Below are 27628 nucleotides of genomic sequence, written 5' to 3'. Positions count from 1 at the left end.
TGGGACAGGCAATTTCAGCTGACTAAAGGGACATTCCAGGCCATATGGCCTCATGCTCAGGATATATAGTGAGGTAAAAAGGAAGAAGGAGGGGACGCTTGGAATGACAGCATGTGTCTTCTGAAGTAAACATTACATGTGATGGGGCCATGGTCTCCTGGACATGGCTGAACAGCTGCCTGCCCATGGAAAGTGGTGAATGAATTCTTAGTTTTGCTTTGCTTGTGTGCATGGCTTCTGCTTTTCTTATTAAACTGTCTTCATGTCAAACCCTGAGTTCTATACTTCTACCCTGCCAATTCCCTCCCCAGTCCTGCTGGTGGAGGAGTGACCAAGTGGCTCCGTGGGGCTTGGCTGCTGGCTGGGATTAAACCACAGATTTTAATCTCAAATTTCAAATCAATCTCCTAGGCATGAATCAAAAATCATGCTACTGCACAGGCACTCACACGTTCAAAGACATATCTGACCTGTCTTAAAGCTCACCATTAGCAAGCTATTGGCAGCTCCTTGATAGGTTCAGTGGAGAGAAAGAGTGAAGGGTGCTCTGACACATTACCTTATGGTGTCCTAAGGCTTGTTTCTCTCCAATTTAGCTTCTGCTCACACTCTCTTTTAAAGAGTGAATGCTTTTCTTTAACACTCTACACTGCCAGTCACCCAGCAATCATTTGTCACTGACAGGTCTTAGGTCTTCTTTCTCATTTCATCTATTGCCTCCTGGGAAGGCTCCTGAAGAGATTGTGTGCTGCACTGAGCGACAGCAATCCTGTGGCCAAGAGTGTTCAGAGAGCAAGTCGCAGGAAAGAAGACTGGCCAGACATAAACAGTGAAAAAATTGGGCTGGAGACTGGAAAATGATGCCAAGCTTGAGAACACTTCCCATATTTCAATACATCCTGTGCAAATTGCCTGCAAAATCTCTGCTAACCTGCCCTACCTGTCTTGCTCATTTTGAAGCTGTTTCATGAAATAACGATCTACCAAATAACTGGAAATGCTGCCTCAAATGCCTCTATGGTACTGAATGAAACTAAGTGTCAGGAACACTAATTTCCTTCAGAATAAATACAGAAACATTTCATGTTGTGGGTCATGTAGCAAGTCTTAGCAAATTAATGCAATCTTAACTTTCATAATATATCCTTGTCAGACAGGACTGAAAAGCTTTTCAGTTATCCTTATCACATATCAGCAATAACCAACACCAATTGAAAGTTTCCAATTAAAAAAAAAAGAATCACAATAGAAGCTTATAAATAATGAATGAGCAAAACCTTTTTCATCCACTTGCAGGCAACCATTTCTTTGTTCAAAGACAAAAATGCTGAGATTAAGAATCACAGTTCAAATAAGGAAGAAAATGTCAGGTCAGATAGAAGATTATTCTTCAGCAGAAGCTGACAGAAAATAAAGACTGAAGGAAGAAAAGCATGTTACCTTTGCAAGGATTTGAACTGTGATAGTTTTTACCCTTGTAATTAGAGTTTTAACATTTCTTTTGTCCTAAGAAATACTACTTTCTACTTTAACTGCTGCATAGCTGTTTCCTTCATTTAAAGTTCTATTTATGTGTTGTATTTATGAAATCCTAGATTTCAGTGCTTTGGAAACATATATACACAGCATACAGGAAATCTCAAGTTATGAAAGCAGTATATATAGCAAGTGATAATTATCCCTTATAACCAGTTCTCTGGCTGTAAATCTTTCAGTCATCCATAAAGCAAAACAGACAGAAAGGTCAAACCAGACAAAGGCCAAACAGAGTATCCTTAAAGTCAGGATAAAAGCTAAGGAGTCTTAATCCTGGGCAAAATTTCACTACATTAGTAATGGTATTTTGCCAAAAGGACACAGCGACCAAGTAAGCAAGGAGCACACAAAACATCATTAAGTAACCTAACTCATAAAAGAATCAATCATTTTGTAGCCCAAGAAGATTCTTCTATAAAAATTTCAAGAATTTGCATTTTCATGAGCTTACAAAATTATTTTTACTGATTCTTCTTAACCTTTGTTTTCAATTTCCTTATTGTACTTCTGTCTCTTACTTGATTTGTTAGACTGTCATCTAGCTCTGTATAGAAATTTAGCAATATAGTTCATATGGATTTAACACCTAAAAATATTAGGTATCAAACATTATGTATCAAAGAAAGAGCTATATAATGAAATAAATAAATAAAGACTCTGTTTAAAACTATTACTTCTTTAAATATGAATTGTTAACATCATCATTACAGCTTTCATTCAGGAAACTGAGAAAGGTATAAATAAACATAAAGAAATGAAGGCAGATCATCCATGAAGTATAACAATGGTTATGATGAATCAAGTAAACAGAGCTTACAGAGCTTAATTCTTCTGAATAGAAGTTCCTGTTTCTTAGGATGCTTAATAAAATCCATGATAGTTTGAAATGAGGTTGCACGTGAGATTACACTTTTTCTTGGATTTAATAATTGTACATAAAATCTTGACTGAATCAAACTGTAAAACCTGAAATGTATGTCAGCAATTTAAATCAACTCTAGTAAGTAAATTACAAGATAAAAATATATATTCAAGTGGATATGGTATGATTATATTCTAGGATACATGGATGTGCAACAACTGCAACATCTTAGTCTAGCCAAGGGTGCTTCTGTTCTACTGTTCATTCTGTTTAATTATTTAACTTTTCAGAAAATGCAAATCCTCATCATTCTAGGAGTTTATTTGCCAAAATAGATTTTTCTTTAAGGTTGAATGGTGTAAGTATACATGTCGTCTTTAATATTAATATTTATCTGGATGTAGCATGGTCTACAAAAATTTATATATATGCCATTTATCACTTGGAGTGACTTCTTCCTGGCACAGTCCAAACACAGCAGGCTTTTCTTGACTCAGAAATAACATTGTACATATAAGATTACAGGCAACAATCATGAGAAGACATTTGCTCAATTAATAATGATAGCTCAATTTCATTAATTGTTGTGTCATACACTAGTCCAGTTTCTAGAGAGGTGTGTGAGGGAATCAGCCTGTGCAAGCTTGGGCTGATTTCCCGAGAGAACTCCCAGGAGCTGCCCAGGCTGGAAAGGCCATCCAGGCAGTGACAGGTTTGGACATGGATAACACTGAGCAGCAGAGAAGCCCCTCTGGCAGCATCCCAGGGCCCAGCAGCAGCTCCATCTGTCAGGGTCTCTCTGGGAGAGTGAAAACTGAAGGCAGGACCAGGCAGGGCGTGGAGGTGCAGTGAGAGAGGTGGTGGCCACGTTCTCTTGCCACCTGAGCTTGACTTCAGAGCACTGAAATGTCAGAGACTGTGAGGCACAATTCAAGATACATCATGACATTGCACTCATTCAAAGGTAAGGGACAGCAAACTACAGGACTGCAGTGTACCCATTTCAAAAATCTATGATGTTTCCAAAGAAACCCAAGATGACAGAGCATTAGTGTATCCACTTCTTTTATCTAAGGGGAATAAATGCAATTATTATGTCCCTGGTGTCCTGGAAACTCAGTCTAAAAAAGCACAGTGTGCACTACCAGGATAGTCAGGCAAAAGAAAGATTTGAATCATTATCAAATTGCCAGATTATTTTTTTCAGTTAAGCCAAAAGTTACTAATGAACTTAAATCAAATCCACCAAGCAGTGTCATTTAGGGAAGGAAAAGAATGGGAATTGCAATGCTGTCAGTCTTTTCTGTCTCACCAGGGTAAAGTACACACACAGCTGAAAAATGCAAGACACTCAGGACAGTGACCTAATCCCAGTTTCCATCTGCTAGCTCAGCAGTTAAGCTTTCCATACAAACATGACAGATGATGTGATAGAGGATATCCTGACAAGAAAGAGTCCCCAGGGACCTGGATGACCCTGACTCCAGTCCAGCTACACACTCTGATTGAATGAGAAAGGAGATAAAGGTGACCTTTTCCTTCTCTGATATGCTTAATATTCTAGCATTTCATTTGATTTTCTTGTGCATGTCCAAAAGAAATGTTTTGCTACAACTAAGCCCATTACTTATGTAACTGAAATTCTAAATTCAATGTGCAATATCAATTATTTTTTTGTAGTAGACAAAACAAATTTAAAAACACATTTCAGCTACATAGAAAGCCTGATGTGGTTACCTTTTCCCAGAGAGACTTTTCTTGTCAGTGGGGTGATGCACAGCACAACAGTTTGACAGTAGCCCTGGTCTGTGGACAGCTTCAGCTGACCTGCACGTGGCTGCTAGATCTCTGCCACTGTGTTTTCAGTGGCTGCTCAGATGTGCAGGATGAGCTGCATCATACAGTTCTCCTTTTCAGGGCTGGTTAGCCCTTGCTAATTTAAATGATAACCAAACTTAAGTGCACAACATGACAGAAATAAAAATGTCTCCCAGAGCAGCAGATGTGTGCTTGACCAGCACAAAGAATCATGCCAGCAATCATGGGTCCCAGCAAGGTTGTTTTCCCTTCACTGAGCAAGGCATGCCTGCTTTCTGGTGATCTCACTCCATGCAGGGAAGAATCATAAACTCCATTTTGACACATTTGGATGCATACCTATGATTATATAATTAGGGCCTTCCCTCACCTTCTGTCAGGCTGTGTTTCCCCTCCCCTGGCAGAGGAAGGCTCAGCACATGCTGAGCAGCCTCCCAGACGGCTGCGCCTGCTCTGCTCCAGCTGAGAGACCTAAACCAAGATGCTCTGGCTTCTTCCTTACATACTACATCCTTAACACTTTTACAGAGTTAAGAGGGTGTTATTTAAAGGTTGTAGTTTCACTGTTACCAAATCTGAAAACAGAGGAGAGCTGCAGCTGCTGTGCATATTATGTGTTAGATCTCAACTACTCATTATGTCCTTGAATAACCATTCTTGCCATTACACCAGGTGGCCTGTGAAAACACTGTAGCTCATGAAGAGCATTATTCATGATTCAGGGTCAAACTCAAGGGCAGAATCCCCACTGTCCTCATCCTAAGATATCAAATAAGGGAGAAGAGGCAGTGCTGATGACATTCATACAAAGCTGCAAATTCTATTCTTTCCTGTCTTATGATTTGTACAGTAACTGCCAAAGTTTTTTCCTGTACAAGAAATGTAGTTTTGAGTCATCCAGGCTGGTTTATTCCAAATAATTTATTCAAGACTTGTAGGGGAATAATCCAGGAAAAACTTTAGAGCAACAAAAAGCCCACTTGTGCTGTAACCTGCAACTACAAATGAGCTCTTACTGAGACATTAGGGAAACCAGAAGCCCCCAAGTAGCAATACCCTGCCTAGATCACTGCTTCAGTTTCTGCTGCTGACATGAACAAGACAGCTCTCACTCAAAGAGCCATTGAAAGCCAGGGACTCTGAGCTGTAGTCTTCCCCTGACAATCAGCTCCCCATGCAGAAGTCACACGGGATCACCAATTGGATTTCCCAGTCCTCAGGGAACACTCTGCTCCCATAAGGGACGGGCTTGTCCCTGCTGCAATTAGGGAATGCACTCTAGGGAGTGAGAGAACACGAAGTGTTACACAATGCCAGGATGCCTGTCCAACCCAAGAACTGCATGATTCTTTGAGTGAGGAAAGTGTGTGCCTGGCTGCAAATTTCAGTGTTTCAGAATCGTAGGAATGGTCCTTAATGATCTTCTAGTTCCAACCCCCCTGCCATGGGCAGAGACGCATTTTACAAGTAGTAGTGGCTGCTGGGCAATTCCTCTTCAAAATCTACATTTCTTGTCTGTCTTTTTGATCCCCATGAGGCCACCTGAGAAGTTTGGAAAGTTTGAATTACCAGGAGGAAGATGCTGTGAGTCTGTAAACGTGTGAGACCCAGAGCCTGGGAACTGGCTGTGGGGAGCAGGTGGTGAGGATATGAAGCCCCATGACCTCAAGCACTGGAAGAGGAGCAAAAATGACCATGCCCCACTCAGTTCTCACAGGCTTTAAAAGACAGATCCAGAAGATGGAACCCACTCACAAGAGGCTGCTGTCTACAAAAGTTATGGTGGGGATTCTAACAACATTTGAAATTTTCTGTGCAGCAACCCTGCCCAAGAGATTCCTAGAAGCTTATTTCTCACTTTATTAATATCCATTCTATGCCTTTTTATTTTTTGATGTAAATATATGTGAATTGTATGCCAGCATGAGACCAAAGCAATCTTGAAACATAAGAAAATGGCAAATTCAGGATTTAGCCCATCCTGATCCATGCCTTTCATGCTAATAGAGTTGTTTGACTTCCTCCAGATCCTACCAGTACATTTATGTAGGATGAAAACTAGTCTTCAATTACAAAACTTATCACCACTGCATTTTCATTATTTTTCATTTTAAAATCTAATTATGTTAAAACTTATGGGGGAAAAAAACCCTCAAAAATTAATAATCTTTGCAAAAGAAAACTCATTAAGAAAACTATTTTGATTTGGTCAGATTTGGTTGTTTTGTTTTGTTTTGTTTTACCTGTAAGTTGATCCTATATTCAAGAGAAATAAACCACTCCAACTGGAACTGGTTAAAAGTCAACGTTCCAGAGTAATAATTCCTTTTTCCTGCTGCTTCAGCAAACTTCCTCTTGCTTTAACTTGTTTTGAATAATCTCTTTATCCTAATCCACTGGGAAAAAAATAAAAAGGAGGAGAAAGGTCCAACAGTGATTTCCTATTAATGCTAATTAGGAACAATGTGTTTTACTAAGAGCAAAGAAATTGGTATAGAAGACTGACTGAGACACAAAGAACAGTTTCAAAGTGAAACTCATTGATTTTATCTTTAATGATATCTTTAATTGCTAAAAAAAAATTCCTAAAATATGGTATATGACATTGTTGTGCTGTTTCATTTTAAATTCTGATTTATTTTTCCCTTTATTTCTTCATCTGGAGTTTGAGTAGCTACAGGAAGCAGACTAGCATTAAGAGAAAAAGCCTCCCATGGAAAGCTACAGCCATTAAATTATAATTACTCTAAATAATAAAGGATTTAATAATTAATATAGAGCAGTTATATAATACACCTGACAGTCAGCTCTGGAATAAAGTTGTGTAGCAAAGCACAACCAGAGCAGCAAATCATTTATGCATAAGTGCAGCATTGTATTTGTGTGCTTTATAACATTAAATACACTTTCTAAGAGTTTCCAGAATTAAAATTCATACTTTAGGTACCAAGAGAAAACAATTTGACAAGATACTTCTAGTTTGAGAAAATCTATTCTGCTCAGAAAATTGATAGCATACAGCAACGTTGTCTTGTTAGGACAGGATTGATGCATGTAGGAGTGAAATACAATATAAGGTAAAAATCCTCGCAAAGCTGATTAAAACTAGAAAAGCAGAAGTATGCATTTTTTTTTCAGAATGAGACTGAAGAATGGTAGGAATTTTTTAAATGGTTTGGGAATAAAATACTAGATTAAATAACCTCCACAAGATGTACCAAATTTTGGAAAACTGCTGTATAAAACAGATGCAAGTGGAATCAAAAGTCAAAAAGTTGTAATGCTTTAAATGAGATGGATTAGTGTCTAACTGTTCTAATTTAACCTTTTGCCTAAGACAATGTTAAAATTGTAGGTGAAGAAAGCTGAAGCTTGTTTGGAGTATGAGAGTAAGCAGAATTTTGGAAGAAGGAAATGCTAAAAACAATTTAAATTTTTTTTACAGTTTTTCCCTGAAATTGATAGCATAGTCTTAGTATCAACTACTTAGAAAAGACAGTTGTCCCATTAACTTCATTTCTGACAAATCTGAAAGTCAAACCCACAGTGATTAAAGTGTGAAAAGGGTTTTAAATCCTACCTGAAGTGAGTATACATCTCAGTGCATATGAATCTGAGTAACTGCTACCAATCCTTTGATATTTACAGCATTTTATAGAAATTTAAGTCATAGAATGTATCCAGAAGGAAAAAAAAGACTGTGACAGAATGATAATCTGTTGATTATTTATCATGATAATCTATCATGTGTTTTATATAGTTACATACTTGACCATAAATCTTTAATTATCCAAATTAAGAATCTCAGTACTAAACTGCATTAAAAATATTTATGCACAAGTTTTGTCTCTTCTCTATCGTATAAACAATTCCTTCTTCTGCAATAGCATGTATGGATTTTTGGGAGCTTCGACACAAGTCAAGTGCTTTTACTGCTTTTCAGTAAAAGATGGAAAAATTTTCTGTTGCTTCCCTGTGTTTTGAGTAGGTACAGAAAAATTAGCACAAATCTCTTGTTTCTAGATTTAAGTAACCTTGATTTAAACAAGAACAATGGGAAGTAAGACAATAAATGTCAAAACTCATGAGCAAGCAGCAGCCACAAACACATGAAACACATGCTAGATGAGAAATTATTTGTGTGAGAGCAGTCCCTGGATCTTCACTTGTGTTTTTGGAAAGCTGGGACCCTCAAATTCCAGCTACCATCTTTGCCTTATTCCTGATGCCCTCCTCACCTCAATGGTCTTACCATCTCACTTTCTAGGAGGACCAGAGATATCCTGGCCACAGTAGAACCAGTACCAACAAAAACAAGAGACAACAGAGGGGCCAGGATTTATGGTACATATTGCAGAATTCTACCTAAGTTTTGCCTTGGTTTTAAGCCCACCCTGCTTCAAACACTTTTTCACTTCACAGATCGTGTTTCTCCTCACTCAGCAGTATCACGAGTGAACATGAGGGGAAACACAGCTGCTGGACAGAGCAGTGCTTGTGTTAAATCTTCCTCTGCACTGGCCTAGCTGAAAGAGGAGTCACTGGCTCCTTTTCAATCACACCACTGATGCTGTTTGGCAGCACCTCTGTTTTTCATGTGCAGCACCAACTTGCTTTGCCTTTGCTCTGCCGAGTTATTTCTGGCACGCAGCAGTGGATATATTCCTACACATGGAAGTCTCTTAGTTAAATGGAAAATATTCTATAACTCATATAACTCATATCCTATTCATGGACTGTTTCTGCAGGTGTTTTTCAACCCTGAGCTGTAAAGCATAGGATTATTAGAATTCAAAGGGAAAGCAATTTTCACTTCTGTAACTGGTATTGAGACCATGTCAACCTGCAGCACCACCTGCGTTGTTTCATCCCTGTGCAGAATGCTCCCATTCTTGCAGATTTTGAAGCTGCTGTTTTATCCAAGGGTAGCACATCATGGGCTTTCTGGTATTTCTTGTGTGTGTATGTGGGAGGGACAGTGGAGCTGCCATGGAAATTTCATGGACTCTTCTGGACTAGCCATTAATGACAGTCCTTTCCTGCTCATGTCCCTGCCCTGAAAACGCTAAATCCTTTCACAGCTTTGACACATGCCCCACCCAACCCCTCCAACATACCAAAAATACTTTGAAGACCAGGAGAACTGGCAAGAGAGAGCACAGAGCAGGCTGACACAGGTGTAGGACACACAGAGCTCAGGGGCCAGGCCAGGTAACCCTGCTGAGCCTGGTGAGCAAAGGTGGTGGGAGGCACAGAAATGATGGGAGCACACAGACACAGCCTCACCATGCTTCACTGCCAAAAGTTACAGCACACAGTGCTGGAGAGATGAGAGCCCTGTGAGACAGCCATGTTTATCCTTATTGCTTGAATACCTCCAAAAGAAATATTATCTACAAACTTTTTTACCTGTTGTTAAATCCCTAATCTCATATCTAAGTTTCTTGAAACAAAACAACTATTTTAGGCATTTGTCTACCATTCTGAAGTTTTTCAGAAGAGGTCCAAAGAGAGAGTTACAGGTATCATTCAGCTAGGTCCAGTTCATAAGTGGCAATTCATCAACAGAGTAGCAATAACAACTCAGATTGAGACTTTTCTTTACAAATCAGTTTCCTGATTTTGCCTATGAGAATGAAGTAATGAACAAACAGAACATATACACCAACACTGCATTTTTTATATTGTATTTTTAAATTTTTTTTTAACTTGGGACATGATGTTCTCAGACTGTTTTTATTTCTTTCAGTGGGGCTTTCCATATCTTAGGAGATTTTGACAGGACGTGCTGTAAAACCTCTGTGGATGAAAGATTCAATTGAAAACAAAAGCTAAATCTATCATGCTCTATCTTGTGCATTGTCTGTTTCCTTCAATAGCTGGTTTTGTGAAAACCCACTCACTGACTTTAGTAAGAGAAATTGGGTAAGTCTGTTTTGAAGAGGTCCAATTTCCTGCTCCTCTTTTCTTAATAAAAGCCTCCTTTACACCCCATACAAACTTTTCATTGAGCTTAAACATAAAATTACCTGCTCTCTGATACCCAGTAATATGCTTCTAAATCATCTAATTCCCATCCACTTGAAAATAAAAATTATTCTATACCTTGACCTAGCCTAGAGTGTAATTTAACAATCAAGAAAGCACTATACACATAATTTGAAGTGGTGAAAAACCATCTGAATTTCTCTGCTTCTTGCATGAGACATTTTCTTAGTGAAACCTGTGTATGACTAATTTAATTCTACCTCAGAAAGAAAACAGGCCTCTTAAAAATAAAGTTGAATAGAATTATCACAACAAATTTTTGTTAGAGTGTGCCAGATAAGATGGTATTTTTCTAAAATTATATTATTATAGCTTTTATAGCAGTCATAAGTAAAAGGAAGTTTTAAAGCAAGTTTTAAAAGGACTATCTACAAATTAAATCATGATTTTTGTCATTATTTAATTTTTGGTGGAAACAAATAATGAATTAATGAAATCAACTGATAGGTTTCAATACTACATAAATTATTTTTTCTTACTACAAATAAATTTTTCTTGCAACTTCATTTGATTGTCAGCCACAGCCCTCCTCCAAGTCTAAGACAACAAGGAATTAGTGAGGTGTCTCAGGGAGCCCACAAGTGTCCAAAACCCAGACAGGGCACTGACAATTTCTGTGCTTCTAAAATTCACTCCAAAACAGAACCCATCAGCCTGAGGTGACACATCCCACAAGGCTGCTGAAGACACAAGGCACCAGACACAAGAAAGTCACACCTTTTCACAGGCTGTTGGGTCACCAACTCAGCTGCCTTGGTTCACTAAGGTATTATCAGACCATTATCTATTAAAAAATAATTATCTCAAATTTTGGAAGAAAATTCTTACTCCTTACCAGCTTAAAGTGAGCCTAACGGGTGAAAAATTTGGATAAATATTTCCATTCACAGTTCACCACACAGAGGGTAACAGAAGCTGGTGTTGACAAACCTCACTGAGAGTTTCCTGGTTCCTGGATGGTGTACTGTTGGGCATTCACCATGATTTGCATGTACAAGAAACTGTATACACCAGGGCAGGACAAGTTAGGATGGTAAAGTCTCCTTTTTTTCCTTTGTCCTACTACAATAAGTCATCCACATACAATCCTACATACAATAAGTCATACCTACCAATTCTAGGAACTGAGGAACTAGCCTTCAGATTTCCTGCGCTGTCCAAATTACTGTGCTGGGGAGGAATTTAAAATTAATTTAATCTCTACTTGCATTATTAAAAAATACAGTTTGGGCTTTTTCAGCTTCCTCAGCAAGGATTCTCATATTTACAGATTTAATTTTGTTTGATTATTCTTCAGCAGCACCAAATTAGTTTTCTGAGATCTAAAGCCAGTAAAAAAATAAGTGTCTGAACTTGATTATTTAAACATTATTATATGGGAAGTGACCCATGATTTCAAAACTACAGAAGAAGCAACTGAGTAGTGTTTCATTTAACTTGTTATTATTGTCATAGTTAATTCCTCCCTTTTACAGCCACTACACTGTTTATTAGTTAGAAGATGATTTGGGGGGATTCCTCTATCCAAACTTCAACGGGTACAGTGTATGTCACAGCCACCTCTTCTGGGGTCTCTGTCAAGAAGCTGGGGAAGACAGACACTTATAGAGCATGATTTACTTGATTCCCTATAGATAAAACCCAAAGGATAAGATTTAGTTTCATTCTGGAACTTCCTGCATCTTCCCTTAAGGTGGTTCAAGACAACTTGCCCAGACACAAATATCTGGACAAGTTGTTTGAATATTCATGGACATCACACACGACACAGGTTTCATCTCCTGAGATGACCTCCTTCACAAATAAAAGGTAAAGAAAAACAAACACAGAATTAATACATGATCTATTAATGGTTTAAGTTCCTCTCAGAAAAATCTAGATGAGGGATCCAAACTCAGTTGTCCCCCAGTTTAGATGAATGTCCCAGCTTCTGGACTGTTATTTTGCTCTTTCTTTCTGGCAAATTAATACATAACAAAACAGAATAAGCATGAAAGGCTTAGAAATTCACCCCAGTTATATCTCAGGAGCAGTTCAGTAACTTCAGAATAAAGGAAGTTTTGATGTAAGTTCCTTTTCTACAGTGAGCAGAGGATGGAACTACATCTGAATTATCCAATTTTTATGTGGATGTCTGTCTGCTGCACCTGGGGACATCCTGAGCAATGCTCCATCTTGTCAGAAAACAATTTGGCCTGAGGTACTAGGGCTTAGATGTGGCTTAGATGTGCCAGGTTTTAGTATAAGTCCAGAGCAGATAAGTGCTGGTGTAAATATGGGCATACAGGGACATAAAAATCAAACATCTGAAGAGCAGCTTGAGTATCTCTATTCTTACCATTTAATTGGTAAACACAATTACCTGTATAGACACTTTAGCAATAACTAAATTCTATGTACACATTTTTCATTTGTAGTCCTAGAAGAAGGCATTGCTGAAGACTGTCACAAGCCTGGTATAACTTCATTTCTTGAAGGAAATGAAGTTTTGTATTTCATATGCTTCCAGAAGATATTTTCTGTATTTGGGTACTTAACATTGGTTCAGTTTATATATTGTAAGATCAAAGTAGGCTGTGGATCAATACCTTAAAAATTTAAAAGCTGCTACAGTCACAGATGAGTGCAAAATCCATGTGCAAAATGAGTTCTCTTGCACTGTTACATTACAGGTTTTGCTGTGTGAGATGCTGAAAGCCCTGAATGCCCAATCAATTTAAAATTACAGGATGGACTTAGAACTTTTCTGTATCAGTCTCAGAGTTTACAATATTACAGCTACACTGTCTTCATAAAGCACTGCTTAATTACAGCACATACACGGCAGTAATTCATCATACCATAAGCTACTGCTGATTAAAAGCTGTAAGCTGGTTTTAAAACCTTGTACACTCATTATAATCAACAGTAGGGAAGGATTCCTAAAGGCTTGACCCATTTCCAGTGGGATTTGACCCAATTCAGTGTGATGCAGCTTCATTTATATTTTATCTGTTGATTGGGTTTTACCCAACTAACTGATCAGCTATTGATTTCTATGTAACGGCACAATTTATAGAACCATTCCAGATTAAAAAGAGAAACACCTATTGTTCACTTTTGTTTGTCTTTTGTTATTCCATAGGGATTAATTATCCAACATCATCTAGCTAGCTTGTTTTGAAAAATGAAATGTGTGGTATAACTGTCCTGGCAGCTTCTTCTACTACTTGACCATTAGATAGTTACCTGATAGTTTGGCAAAAATGTAATCGAAATAGTCCCCTAAATATTTCCTCATAATCATAGACTACAGGCAAAAATCCCATCATTGAGAATGGCTGATAAATTGCAGTACAGGAATGGAAACCTATCATGTGTGCAAGCCAGGAAGCTCTTGTCTTGTTTCGGACCTTTACAAGGCACCCACATCTTTTAGTCTTGGAAATCTGTGGCAATTTCTCTAGCAGAAATTAACAAATCTCAGATGAGGACAATCCCAAGAAAACTCATACCATCTGAGAAAAGGGAATACACAGGAGGATATTCTAGTCAAAGCACAAAGGAGTTTGCCACTATTTCAGGGGCTTATTTCTACTGGTCTTCTACAAAGAGTGGAAAATACACACATGGTGGTGACAGAGGACATTTTATGATTCTTATGTCAAATCTGAGATAACAGCATATGCATATCGCTATATTTTTTTCATACAAAATTTAACCAATTGTAAAATTCTAGCATTTGTATCACAAGAAGAATTAAATCTAGTTTTCAAGGTCTAGTTTTATTAACTGCGCTCTGCTCTGGCAGGATATCAACAAAGATGAAAAAAAAAAGATTGACAAAGGGAAAATTCAGAGAACCCTGAAGACTGTATTTCCTTTCTGTGCATCTTGGGCAGCTTTCCCATTTCCATTTTAGTCAAACTATTTGGAATGCTAAGTGGCAAACAGTTTGGTTGAATCGGAGTAACATTATGAAATATTTCAACTCTGTTTTTCCATCCCCATCCTGAGCAATGCAAAGCAGGGACAGAATTTCACTTTCTTAATGCTAAGTGGCTAAAAGCCACTCTATGACCTAATCTTTCACCCAGTTAAAATCAGGTCTGCCAGCATAGACTATTCCAATTTCCTTATCTGGACCTTGAATGAGTTTACTTCTGCTGCTTGTAAATTTTTCATTCCTACAGATTTTCAACATTAGTTATTTTATCCTTTAGAATGGAGGGAAAAGCTATTTGTGAGTTTTTACCTTTGATCCTGTAATTGCTGACTTTTGAGTACTTGGTTTATGACATGAAAAATGTAACATTTCACTCCCTTACTCCTGTCTCCCCACTTTTTGTTTTTAATAATAGTTGCAATGCCAAGATGAAAGGAAAGCAAACAAGAGGGATCTATGTAGTCTTAAATAAAGCATAAATTTCATCCTAAATTTATCAAAAATGATGAAAATACGAATTTCACCTGCCATGAATGCTTCTTGAATTGGTGTAAATTACAGAGTCATGAGATCAATTAATTGTATTGTAATGAAGAATACTGATGAGCCACTGTGACACTTGTTCTTTTAGTCTATATATTAGTAAGCTGGTGAAAGCACAAAGCAACAGATGTTGCAAAGGCTTAGAAATCATCTCTTGTCTCCACTCTTTGCATCTGCCTCTTGTAGTTGTCTGAAGTTCCGGACAAGCACTGCTAAACCTGGGGGTCCCACATGCATAATTTTAATGCATGTCCAGAGGCCACAATGGGCATCACCCCAGAGGCTTGAGTGCACTTTGCCCCCATTACCCATGCCTGACCATGGCTGTGCTGTTTGAGGCAAGAAGGCTGCTTGTAATGACAGAATCACAAATCATTTAGGTTGGAGAAGAGCTCCAAGATCATGGAGTCCAACCTTTGGCCAATCTCCACGTTGTCAACTTGACCATGGCACCAAGTGCCAGGTCCAGTCATGTCTTGAATTCCTCAAATCTGTCACTAAAGAGGCAGTACACATTTCTGTAGGGTCTGTAGCCCAGCACCAGGAGGTATGTGTGCAGACTGTGAAGGTCCAAAGCTACTCTCCCAGTACATCTGTCCATGGCCCTGTGGGATAGGAAGTCCTGCCAGGGATGCTAGTTGGACTGCTTTGCATGGACGCATCTTTAGGCAGGCAGCAAAAAGAGCCTTTTCTTCCAAGGACTCTGCCCATGCAAGAGCAGCCAAGGTTTTGCTAAATGGAAGAGCTCCAGGCCAATTAATGCAAATAAATTGAACCTGACAGATCATTTAAGATAAACTTTTATTCCTTTTAGGCTCTCATGCTCAGAAAATCTCTACATTAAATTCCACAAGGCAGAGCTGAGGAATTTTGCAATGCTCCTAGACTGTTATTCTCTCTTTCTTATTCAGTATGAGAAAGAAAAACATTATCATTATTCTGGCCAGATCTCCATTGTCAATCACAAAAAGATCTAAGGGACGAAAAACTTGAAGAAATGCTTACATGCTCAAATCATCAGTTATAAAGCCAAGGGAGAGGCATTATCATTATCTGCCTACTATGTCTTAAAAATGTTAGGTTTCAGCTTTGCACCATTTGGGATGGGGCATGTTTAGGTTGACTCAGCTGCCAGCCAGCTTCACAGAATCACAGTTGGAAGGGACCTACATGGATCATTGAGCCCAACTCTTAAGTGAATGGCCCATTTGGGGATTGAACCCAAATCCTGGCATCAATAGCACCATGCTCCGACCAAGTGAGCTAATCTTTGGGCAAATCCACTTTGCGTAGCAATTTTAAAATGCTGGAGTGACTTAGAAATTAAAATGTATAACTCAGTTGTCTTTCCCCCTGACATTTTATCTTTTGTATTCCTTTCATTTAGTCAGCCTCTCCCATACAAATAGATAGTCATGGAGGCCTGAAGAACAGTAATTTGAATTTTCATTAAAAAAGATCATTGAAATATGTATTAACAAGAGAAAGAGAAGCAGAAGTCCACCTCAAGCCCATACAAGAGGTGAAATTTTTAACTTACATGGTCCATGGCATGAGTATATCAGTATATTCTATATCTGAAGAACACCAATCTACACATTTATGGTTTGTGAGCCCACAGTCTTTTCGAGAACTAATGTTTCTGTAAAACTCACTCCCTCCAGAGTCAGTCCACAGCTGGAGTTATGTGCACCACTGATTTTATCCAGCACAGTAAATCAGATGGACTAGAGCTACTTGAGTCTTTCAGGGATTAAAGTAGCTCTAAAGTGCTGAAAAATGAACCTGTAACACACAGGCAATAATCTAGCATTTGGCTACAGGTTATCACTTACGTTGTCAGCTGAATTTATCAAACCCAGATATGAGCAGTTAAAAAGCTTTTGATGATTTATAGCTTCTGTACACAACAGCAGCCTTAAATCCTACTTAACATTTTCCGGGTGTGAAAATTCACAATTTTTTTTTTTTTTTTTTTTTTTTTAATTCTATTCTCTTCTCTGAATTCAACAAGCCCTCTGTGCATTTACTGACCTTTGGGATTTGCACGTCAGAGACTTTTCAAAGACTTTTCCTCTGAAAGGGGAAGCACAGACTAAACACGTGAATAAGCCCCTCATTTTTATCAGACTATCTGCCATTTACTAACACAGCACAGTACAACATTTGCCTGCTGTCACATCAGACTGCCACTGCCATGCTCCAAATGTCACATTAGCAGAGTCAGGTTAAAATCACTTTGTGTTACAACACTTTCTGCAGTGACCTTTTGAAGGGCCAGAATGAGAGGAAGGCTTAGCTTCTCTTGCTCTGTGCAGGGACCCTTTCCTTATTTTTCTCCTAAACTGAGAAACACATGCTTCATTTTCAAGGGGGAGGTGTCAGTTTTTATGAACATGTGATATTGCAGGAGCAATGTCATTCCACTGAGCACTCTGTGAATCCATCCTATAGCCTGTTTGGTACAAGCAGCACTCAAAACCAGTAAAATAATTGCCTGAGGATTAGTCCCTCCATGTATGTCAGACACCTTTCTTCTTGAGGATCACAGGGCTTCCCTGGATGTACTCAACTTTCCATCTTGACACAGGTCAGGGCAATATGTAGAGCAATTTGCCTTACCAGGTCTATAAATACCTTGATTTTTAAAATGGCCAGAACAGGGTATATGTATTACTAACTTGGATCCTAGAGCCTACTTCTAATAGGAGCAAAGATCCATCATAACTAAATAATAGATAGGAGGTTTCCTGGGGAAGAGCCATCCAGCCTGCTCAGTGCAAAAGCAGAAGGACTGGAACAGACTGAAACAGACTGTCCAGGGAGATGGAGGAGTCACCATGCCTGAAAATTCAAGAAATTACTGGAGCTGACACTTTGTGCCAGGGTCTATTTGACAACATGGTGATCAGTCAGAGGCTGGGCTTCATAATCTTGAAGGCCTTTGCCAATTAAAAGATTCTTTGAGTTTAGGGGATACCCCTTTAGTGGGGTATTGCTCTTTTCCTCCTCCTCCAAGCTAGTCTTTGTTGGTAGATCCCAGATGATTTGCAGTGGCCAAGATACTGACAGGGAGACTGTTCCCATGCTTCCCAGCCATGTGGGGCTTCTGAGACCACCTAGTGAGTCCAGTCAAGTCCCAAATCTGATAAAATAAGGGTAAATTGATTATTATACGCAAGAGATTAACCAGTAATGACTGTACAGTCCGTCAAGGTCAAAGCATGGCCTGGATAGCTCTGAACTGGATATGCAGAAAGCAGCTCAAGGAGGTAAAATGTGTATAAAGGTTAACAAAGAGGGGAGGAATAAAGGGAGAACACAGAAAGCTATATCAAACTGCTTCATGTCAGTAGCTGGGGATCATATAAAATAGCACTTAGATTTATGTACAAATGACAGTTCCCTATATCTCTGCCTGACCCTGCTCCTTACATGAACAGTATTAATTCAATACATTTTTCATTCTGGCATTTGAACTAAATTTTTGCATAAATTCTGGCATTTTGAACTAAATCACTGCTAAATCATCTGTGGTGGAATCACTTTGTTGCAGGTAGATGTATTAGATCAATCTAGTGAAATAATTTACTTATGAGGAATTCATCCCTTGTCCTCTATAATCATTTAAAGAAAAAATTATACATGAGCTCCAGTTGGAGATAACAAATACCAAGATGAATGGAATTTCAAACAGATATTTTTCTAAACAGTCCACAATCATGTTCTCCCTTTGGTTTCAGTTTTTGAAATAGTGACCCAAGAGTAAGAAAAGTATGACCCAGTCCTTTCATTGCAGTGACAAGGGAACCTTAAGGGCCATAGTAAGCTTTTAAAAAATGTTTTGCCTAAGTCCAAAATGTATGGGATGTGGCTGTTGTGGGGTTTTTTTGACTGCCAGACTCTGTAATAGAAAACTCTGAAAAATGAGTGTATTCTAAGCCAAAGTATGAGATTACAAAGGGTCTTGACTGACTCTGGACACAGAGAAATGGAAAGCTACTATTTCTTGTACTGGCATTCCCACTTCTTTCCAAAAAGAGGGTGAGAAATTCCTGTTGGAGCAAATAATCAAAATTCACTGAAAATAAACAGAGAGATGTTTATCACAGATCTGTAACAAATTCAGTATAACTATATTAAATAACATGATTCAAGCCAGAAAATGGCAACTGTGCCATTGTGAAGTAGTACCAAAAGTCAAACATTTAGACAAAATTCAAAAGATATATCCCAAATCTATTAATTATATGTGCTCATTATCTGTTACATGTTGACAGAATCAGAATTCTTTAATTTCTGAACCAGGGTCCAGTGATGATATATCAAAATAAATTATTTTTTCAAAAACTAAAATGTGAGGTTAGAGAAATAGGTGCCAATACAATGACAGCATGGTTTTCTATGATTTGAAATTAAATAAGTATTTGGAATGGCAGAAAAACACAAAGCTATGATTAGGATGAAAAAAGGGGTCTAGTACATTTGAAAAGCAACTTAGCCTTTCTGTACTCTTAATAAGGAGCTAATTCCTGGACTTAAAATACTTCTGTGCTCTCTAAGTTTTAGTAGAAATGCCTATATGAATTCTGCAGCACACAATTAACAACTGCATTTGGTCATCTACAGAGTGAATAAATCCATCTGCACTCTTTAAAAAGAAAAAAAAATCATTTTTCATCTCTCTTATCTGTAATAGATCAGAGTTGTTTTCTCATAACACCATGATGATATCTTCTACCATCCCTGACAAAGTTCTATGAAGGAAATTTTTTTCAAATACACTTTGTTATAATATTCCACAGATTCAGAAATCTTTTAGATTCTACATGATGATCTTCACATCTATTACCTTCAACTACACAAATTTTAACATCCTGGCTTGGTGTACTGCTCAACAATACTCTGTTTTGTCTGTTCAAATGGTAATGTCAAATAATAGATCTATGTCCTTTCAGTGACCTAGATAAACTTCATTTTCTTTTTTTCCGTTCATTAAGAATTGAAATTATTCTATTTCATGGTTCTCTATATCTTGAGGAAATATTTGAACTACAAGTTAGGGATGATGTAATTTCAATAGACTGAATTCTGCATTAATTACACAAAATTAAATATTTTCCCATAATATATACCAGAATTTCATGGGTTCTTGTATATCTTTGGGCACTTTTTATCCCCATGTAGAATATTACAAATTCTTCCAAAAAAACCATCTCTCTGAGATGTCAAGGAGAGAGACATGCCAGCACACAGCTCTGCAGAGTGCAGCAGCTCATGGTGGCCCCATAGCCCTCAAGAAAACCTCTGTCTCTCTTCAAAAGACAGGGAGGACTGGGTGGTGACAGGGAGGGACAGCACTGCACACCACCTGAAATGGAACATCTGAACAAGTTAACTGTAACAAAAGTAGGACTCTGAATGCCAGCTGAAAAAAATATTAAACTATAGTGAAAGTCAGAGAATTCTGAAGGAAAAACCTGGCAATTCTTTCAGGTTCTTCTTAAACTCCATTTCTTTAGTGGGGTGCTAATTTCTGTTAACTTTTTGGAGCTGAATACTTCAGTCTGTGGTAGAAATAATTTGTAAAATTATTTTCCCCTGCTTTTCAACTTTTTTTCTTTGCTGTTACATTTGAAAGTTAGTCTTTTTACTCAGTAATTAAGACATCTCCTAAGACATTTTGTGCACAACAGAGTGACAGAGACTTATCAGAGCCTACAAAACACTTTGTGCCTCAGAGTACATTGAAAGAAGTGGAATCCTATGAAAATGACAGCTTCTTGTCCCAGCAATAACTATTTGCACTGTTCAAACCACCTCTCAAGGGATGGAGCTCTCTGTGAAGCACAGGCACAGAAACACAGTGATAACCAGGTTTCCCCTGCTCCTCACTCATGCCTGGGGAAAAACGATGGATGCAACTCTTCCCAGCAACTCTGTCAAGCTCACTGCAGCTTTGGGTGGCACACAAGTACCCAGCTAGCCTGGAAATAGCTTGCTTGAATGTGATAGCTGCAAAGCTGTGGCCTCCCATAGCTGTGCTCCCAGTGGAAAGGTCACCTACCAAAACACTGGTTTTGCTCCTGGGCAGATTCCCAGCTTCCAGTCTGCTCCATGTTATTGTTGCTACACTGCTCACAGTTGGCCCGCTTAAAGCTAGCTCAGGTAAAACAGAACAAAACAAAACAAAACAAAAAACAAAACAAAACAAGCTGCCATGGTCACCAGCAGCTGCACATCATTGTCCCCTTCCAGTGTGTCCTCCCTGGCTTTGAAGTTTATATCCACACTATACAGCTTCTCAAAATGAGGTGACTCAACTCCCCACACTTAATCCCATTAATCAGTCTTTGTAAATAATTCCCTAAGACCCCAAAAAATTTCTATAGCCCTTATCTGTCCTTTCTTCAGTTTGACAGCACAAGTACACTACTTTGATACCTGAATTTTAATACACTTTCCTGTGTTTATAAAAACAAACCAAATGAACACAAACCAAAAACCCCAACTTCTAATAAATAATGCCAACAGATTCCAAGAGAAATAACTGGGGAAATATTGCTGCTGGTAGGTATGGAAAAGAACAGAAACTGAATAGGAAATGTGTCAAAAAATCTGACAATAAAAAGGGAAAACAGCAATAAACATATATTAAATATAATCTTCTGTATGGTTTCATCAGACAGAGGACTATTGTAAAGGTGAGTGAAATACTGATAACAAAACCATAAGTGATGTTCAGTGCTAGTGAGGTACAGCATAACATACGAGAGAAAATGAGTCTCAAGTATACACATGCAAACTGTTGGTACTAAGTAATTAAGAGCATCGACGATGAGGCCTCAGACTCACTGTGGTTGGTTCTTTGAAAATATCAGTGCTGTGCTCACTGGTGGCCAGAGGCAAAAAGAGGATATATGTGGCCAGACAGAATGTTGTGAGAGCAGTTAAAATAATTCAGAAAAGTTCTTCAGAAAGGTGAGTTATAGAGGTGGATGTTTCAGAGCTGTGTGTGGCTCTCACCAAGCTCTCACAAAAAAAGAATACCAGGAAAGATAGAGGCTTATTAGAAATATAGAGTAGCTTTTACATGATGAAAAAACTAAATGGATGATAGAGTTGCATTTCTAAAGAGACTCATTGATAAGAGAGATCTGTAAAACATGAACAATGTGCAAAAAGTAAGACACAGTTACTCACTGCTTATCACATCACAAGAAGCAGGGTATGCCCAGTGAAACTCTAAGACAGTTGATTTAAAACAGATGGAAGTGCTTTAATCATTACATGCACAATTATATTTTGAAACTCACTGCCAGGAGATGAGTTGAAGGCCGAAATTATAAATGGATTCATGAAAGATAAGACAAATTGATAGACAATAAATCCACATGCAATGATTAAACCTTGTGGTCCAAAGACACCCTCCAGTTCAAACAGTCAGGAAGATAGCAATTTTCAAGAGTTTAAATATCCTTTTCATTAAGTTTTTCCTAACATTATCTCAAATCTTCTCTCCTATCCAAATTTCTTAATTCTCAACCAGACAATGAAGGTAGAAATTGTTTTTTCAGCAGCTATCATGCATTTTGACCATCTTCTCTAAGCAGCCCAGATATTTTGGTTTTTGTATTGCGGTATTTTCTTACCCTTATGTTTTCTCCACACATTTTTCTTGAAACAGTATTGATAGCTCCACAGTTAGTTATAGCCTTTTGACACCAGGGAGATTAAAAGGATACTATTATTTTTACATCCCAGTGCAGAAATTGCCTTTTTTTAACTTCTCCTGTTTTTGCATATTCATATTCATTCACCTACTGTAATCTTTAGTTGTTTTTATGTATAACTATGAACTGGTGAGTTGTTCTTAATTTTCTATTTGTCCAGAAGTTTGCTCCCAATGTAGCACAAGCCATTTGACCAGCATTCTTTTTCTCCTGATTACTTCTTCAAATCCTTAGTATTTTTTGAATCCTTGTCTAGTCCCCCTGGTGCTTGCTGACTCTCTCAGAGACCACTGTATTTTTTGATAATTATATATTCCGGTTCATTTTCTTAATCAGCAATGTCAATATTCAGTGACTCCAGATTTAAGGCACACCCTTTCAGAGGTCTATTAGGTATAACTCTCCATATTGAAATGGGGCTTTAAATCAGTTTTGTGGATACTTTTACACTCATATAAATCACGCTTTAGTGGAAGGTGTTTCTGCCCAAGGCATGGGGCTTGTAGCTAGGTGATCTTTAAGGTCCCTTTCAACCCAAACCATTTTTTAATCCGGTGAATTAATTGATCACTAAGCTAAAAAGCCACTGGTCACTAAGGTGTGGACAGTTACAAAAAAATTACACTACTCAATATGGAGATAAAAATGGACTGGATATGATGCAGCAAGAAGTCTACAAAATACACATTGATGTGATTACAGTCAAGATATTCTCCTGTTAGGATGTATCAGAAGTTAACTTTGTCTTCTTCGGTAATTCTCTTTTTTGCTTGAAAAATTATAGTTTTTTATGATATGGTGGTCTTTTCCAGAAGGATCCAGCTCAGAATCCTCTGCCCAGGATAAGCAGTACACAGTTTAATTTACAACTGTATTACTCATTACATGACACTAGCAATTATTTATTGACCATTACTAAAAAATTGCTCAAACAACAGAATTCTGAATTTCGTTATATACTTTTTTTCCTAAATTCATATTTAGATATTTTAAGGTATTCCTTAATCTTAAAAAAACCCCTTAATATTTATAAGGAAATTTTATTCTGACTTTTTACTCTGACTTTTAAAGTTATTTGCAGAAGCAGTGAATTAATCCACTGAGTCTAGATATTTGACACCACAGTTTCCATATATATATACATATGTCTGAGTTTTCAGAGTTCTTACTAAGTATTTTATATTAAATAGATTATATTCCTTCAACATCATCACAGAAAAACAATCCATAGACTGGTTCTTTGGGTTATATACTGGACAGATATTAGATATTTAAAAAAAATACATTCTAAGACAATTATTCTCATTATTTATACGAGCCTTTGTGGAAGCAAGAACCAAGAGTAGTTAAGAGTATGCCAGATTATATTCAGAATAAATAGAAAGAAACTTTTCCAGGATTGGATTGATGCCCCTGGAGAACAAGTTATAGATGCACTGAGGATCCAGGAAAGCAATCCTGGGTTCTTAAGTACCTTCCCCTTGACTGTAGAGTAGACTTTTTTTTTGTCTCCTTCATTTGGTTAAACTCAGAAGAATATCTGGGGATTTTACTGCAGAAGTTCAGTAAGGCTTCTTCTGAGGAGACCAAAGGTGTTACACTTGACAAGTCGTGCTCTGCCTCTCGCTTGGTGAACAGATCAGCTTTCAGCACTACAAATGTCACACCACATTACCTGGCTAAATGAGTTGAAACACTTAAATTCTTCCCACTTCCTTAAAGGTTTGTTCCAATAGGCAGTACCACAGACTTTCATTGCTATCTACACAATTCATTTGTATTTGTTTACAATTCTTTGATTTTCCTTTTTAACCTATTCCAACACAGATATCTCTTAGGTGTTCTTTAATGTCTGACAGAAATAGGAGTCTGACTGAAAGCAAGGTGCCTTCTAGGCTCCAGTCAGGTTCATCAGAAAGGATCTGCCAAAGTGAAACATTCTGAAGGACAGGTATAGATCTGCTCTTGAAGTCTCCCATATCACAGCAATCTACAATTTCAGCTTTGTTACTGCCCTCCTTGCTCCCTGATACTCCCACAAAAACTGTCAGAACTTTTTTTCAGCTCTCACTAGACAAAAGATTTTGACCATCTACTTCAACTACATGTCTGACTATGAGAAGAGTTCTTAAATTGTACCCATGGAAAAACTGCCCTTCATTTGGAAGGATGCAAACTTCAAACATCAGTTGAATATCTCAGCTAAACTAACAGCCTACTCTTTATTTACCAGTAAGGTGGGGGGGGGAAATGCTATTACATGTGCTATGTTGCATACTAAATAATTCCTGGGAGGTATTCATAATCTATAAAGCAGCAAGCAGATTGGTCACAGCTATCTCTGGCACCATCTGTTTGACCACTTGCAAAAGTAACAGACTGCACAGAAGCTGAAAAAGAGGCATGACTAGCATGAGTTTGGGAAAAAAACTGTATCTAGATCCAAAATTAAACCAACTATTTGGATTTTCATCACAATGTGCCAAAACTGCAGTTCCCTCTTGAACCCTCACAGGCTGGTTTTCCCTTGCCTCTGGCAGATGTGTCTGTCTGCTTTTTCCATACTCAAAATGTTTGCAGAGAGTCTCAATAAAACAAAAGTTTCCAGCAAAGAACAGAAAATATAGCTCCGGAGAGAACTCTTCTGATTTTTCTACCCAGCAAATGAGGAACAGAGGTTTTGGCCCTATTCTGGTATATTATTACCTATTTATCTGCTTTATTTTTTCTGCATTGAATTATTTCTACTGTGAGCAACTGCAACAACTTTCATTCAGATTGTTAAAGAAATTATAAAGCTGTGCAGATGAAAAAAATACTTGAAGTGTGGAACACTAACACAGGCAATTCCTAATTATTATGTTTGGATAATAAGCTGCTAATATATTTAATATAAGTTATATTCATAATTACAACTAATCTTACAAAAGCATTTACAAGACATCTTTGATGTGGTCTTTTTTCCTTGAAATCTTCATGATTTGTATTATATTCTTGAAAAAAACCCTTTAACCAATGAGTTATATATCTGTCTCATGCTTGATCACTCCTAACAGCTGTAACTACAAAGGAAAAGCCCATTTATCATTTTAGACACAGCCCTTAACTAACTTCTTTACATTATTAGGAACTTTCCCAATAGTCCAAGAATTATTAAAAGTTAATGAGAATGTTTCAGAAAGTCCCCTAACCAATTAAGAGTTCTTTTGAGCAAATTAATAATGTCTACAATTATACCACAAGTATTGAATATAAAATCTTTGTACAAAAACAATACCAATAAAAGAACAGAAAAATCCTTGATAATATTTAGACTATCATTTGTAGTTAAAAAAAGAGAAAACTTTCATCTATGTTGCTATATTGTTCCTTATTCAATTTTTCATACATTTATGCACATTCTCTTTATTTGCAAAATGAGTGAGAAACTAAACAAAATTCGAGACCAGACTTAAGATGTGTTGACTGACTATTGTTTGCATAGAAATCCAACCTCTCTCTGGCACTTCTCCACAGGATGCCTGAGTTGTTTTATTTTCTGTAGGTTAATTGGAAATCTTTGTTTGATGATCACAATACCAAATATGTGCCTGAATCACTTCTGAAATAATAATTTTGCAATTATAAGGGATTTTAAAGGGGTGGCTGTCTCCTCTGTTTTTACTGATCTAACAATATTTCAGCTGATGGTAAAACCACTGTTGTTAAATAGTATCTGATATGAAACTGAAAATATTATAAAGAACCTCAGTTTGAATGGCTGGAGATAAAAGTCAATTTAAAATCAGCTATCCTGGACTTGTAGGGCTCTTCTGGATTAGTTCAGAAGATATATATTGTTCCTCCCCATGATCCCAAATCATGGGATCCTTAATGTGCAGAGGGAACATGCCAAACTTCCTCCTTGCTCAGCTGTTCTAGTAGGGTACATACAGCTACCTCAGGCAAAATGCATTAGAGTTCCTCCAGACTTCTGAGGAATTAACACCTCTTGTAAAAATTTTCTCAGGATTCTTTAATGTGGCTGTAAACACCACTATTATGAAAAAAGGGGCCGGGGGGAGGAAGAATAGGTAGCAAACAATATTTATCATTAGTGTTGAGCAAGAATTCCTAAATTACATTACTGTGGGATGATGTCTGCAAAGTTTTAGTGGGTCAAAATTCTTCCGGGAACATGAATTAATAGCATCACTTACAGTTGTGAAGGCAAGAGCAATTCTGCAGATTGCTTCACTAATTCAGAATGAGTAACAACAGAACCCCTCAAGTGCATTGCTGTTCATTAATAATATTGTCCATACAGCAGACAATTTCTGTTTAAAGAATGAGCCTTTGTAACTTGGTCAGCAGGATTATGTTTAAAGTGCTCTCCTGAAAACAAAGGGAGAGCAAGCTTCTCTCTCATGCATTGTATGGGAAGAATTTGCCAGCTTACAACTACCCTCATGAGACCATCCAAATGCAATCATCTCCTGTTTTATCTCAGCCTCAGCCTAGGAATAAAACACATGAATTGCATTCTAGAAACTGCAGAAACAGCTACAACATGAATCACCATTTCTGCAGAAGCCTCTCCCAGCAAGTGCCTCCTCCTGGCTGCAAATGGCCCCTGACAAATCCCTGTGGCTTCATTTGCAGTCTCTGCTGCTGAGACCATTCCCTGCAGGAGCAGCTCAGCCTGAGAGGATGCAGCAGGGTTGGTGAGTTGCTCTTGGGAGCATGTTGTCTCCAAGGGATGGGGTCAGCAGTTTGTGTCCCCTGCATGCTGAGGGACTGACTCCTGAAGCAACTTTTAGCAGACAATTGCAGAATGTCAAAACTGAGTCTTCAGAGAGCGAAAAAACTAATTTGAAAGAGCTTAACAACAAAAATTCCCTCCAGATTCCATTTTACATTCCTTTTTAAGAAACAACTGTATTAAGAAGTGGATACTGAGCTGACCAGTAGGTTTTTTAAACAGTCACAGGTTGCTATAGATCAGTAGTTTCTGTAAACATGGGGATTTCAAGAAAAAATCTCGGAAATACCTCATAGCACTCAAGGTTCAGAACACAGCATTTTAAACAGGTAACAAAAACTTATTAGGTTCCTTTCTGCAAACAGTTCTTTTTTATAAATAATTGTACAGATTTAAAACATCTTGACACAAATGCAACTGAC

The 27628-nt window shown here is 37.8% G+C and overlaps 1 protein-coding gene across 1 annotated transcript in view; it reads right to left on the bottom strand.

Annotated features, from left to right (window-relative positions):
* GABBR2 (gamma-aminobutyric acid type B receptor subunit 2) overlaps window positions 1-27628 on the bottom strand; it is a 446541-nt gene that overhangs the window by 163827 nt on the left and 255086 nt on the right. The window lies entirely within an intron of this gene.

The sequence above is a fragment of the Erithacus rubecula genome (genome assembly GCF_903797595.1).
Source record: "Erithacus rubecula genome assembly, chromosome: 3".
Taxonomy (NCBI): Eukaryota; Metazoa; Chordata; class Aves; order Passeriformes; family Muscicapidae; genus Erithacus; species Erithacus rubecula.
Note: the sequence above shows the minus strand (reverse complement) of the source record. Positions and strands in the feature narration are given on the sequence as shown.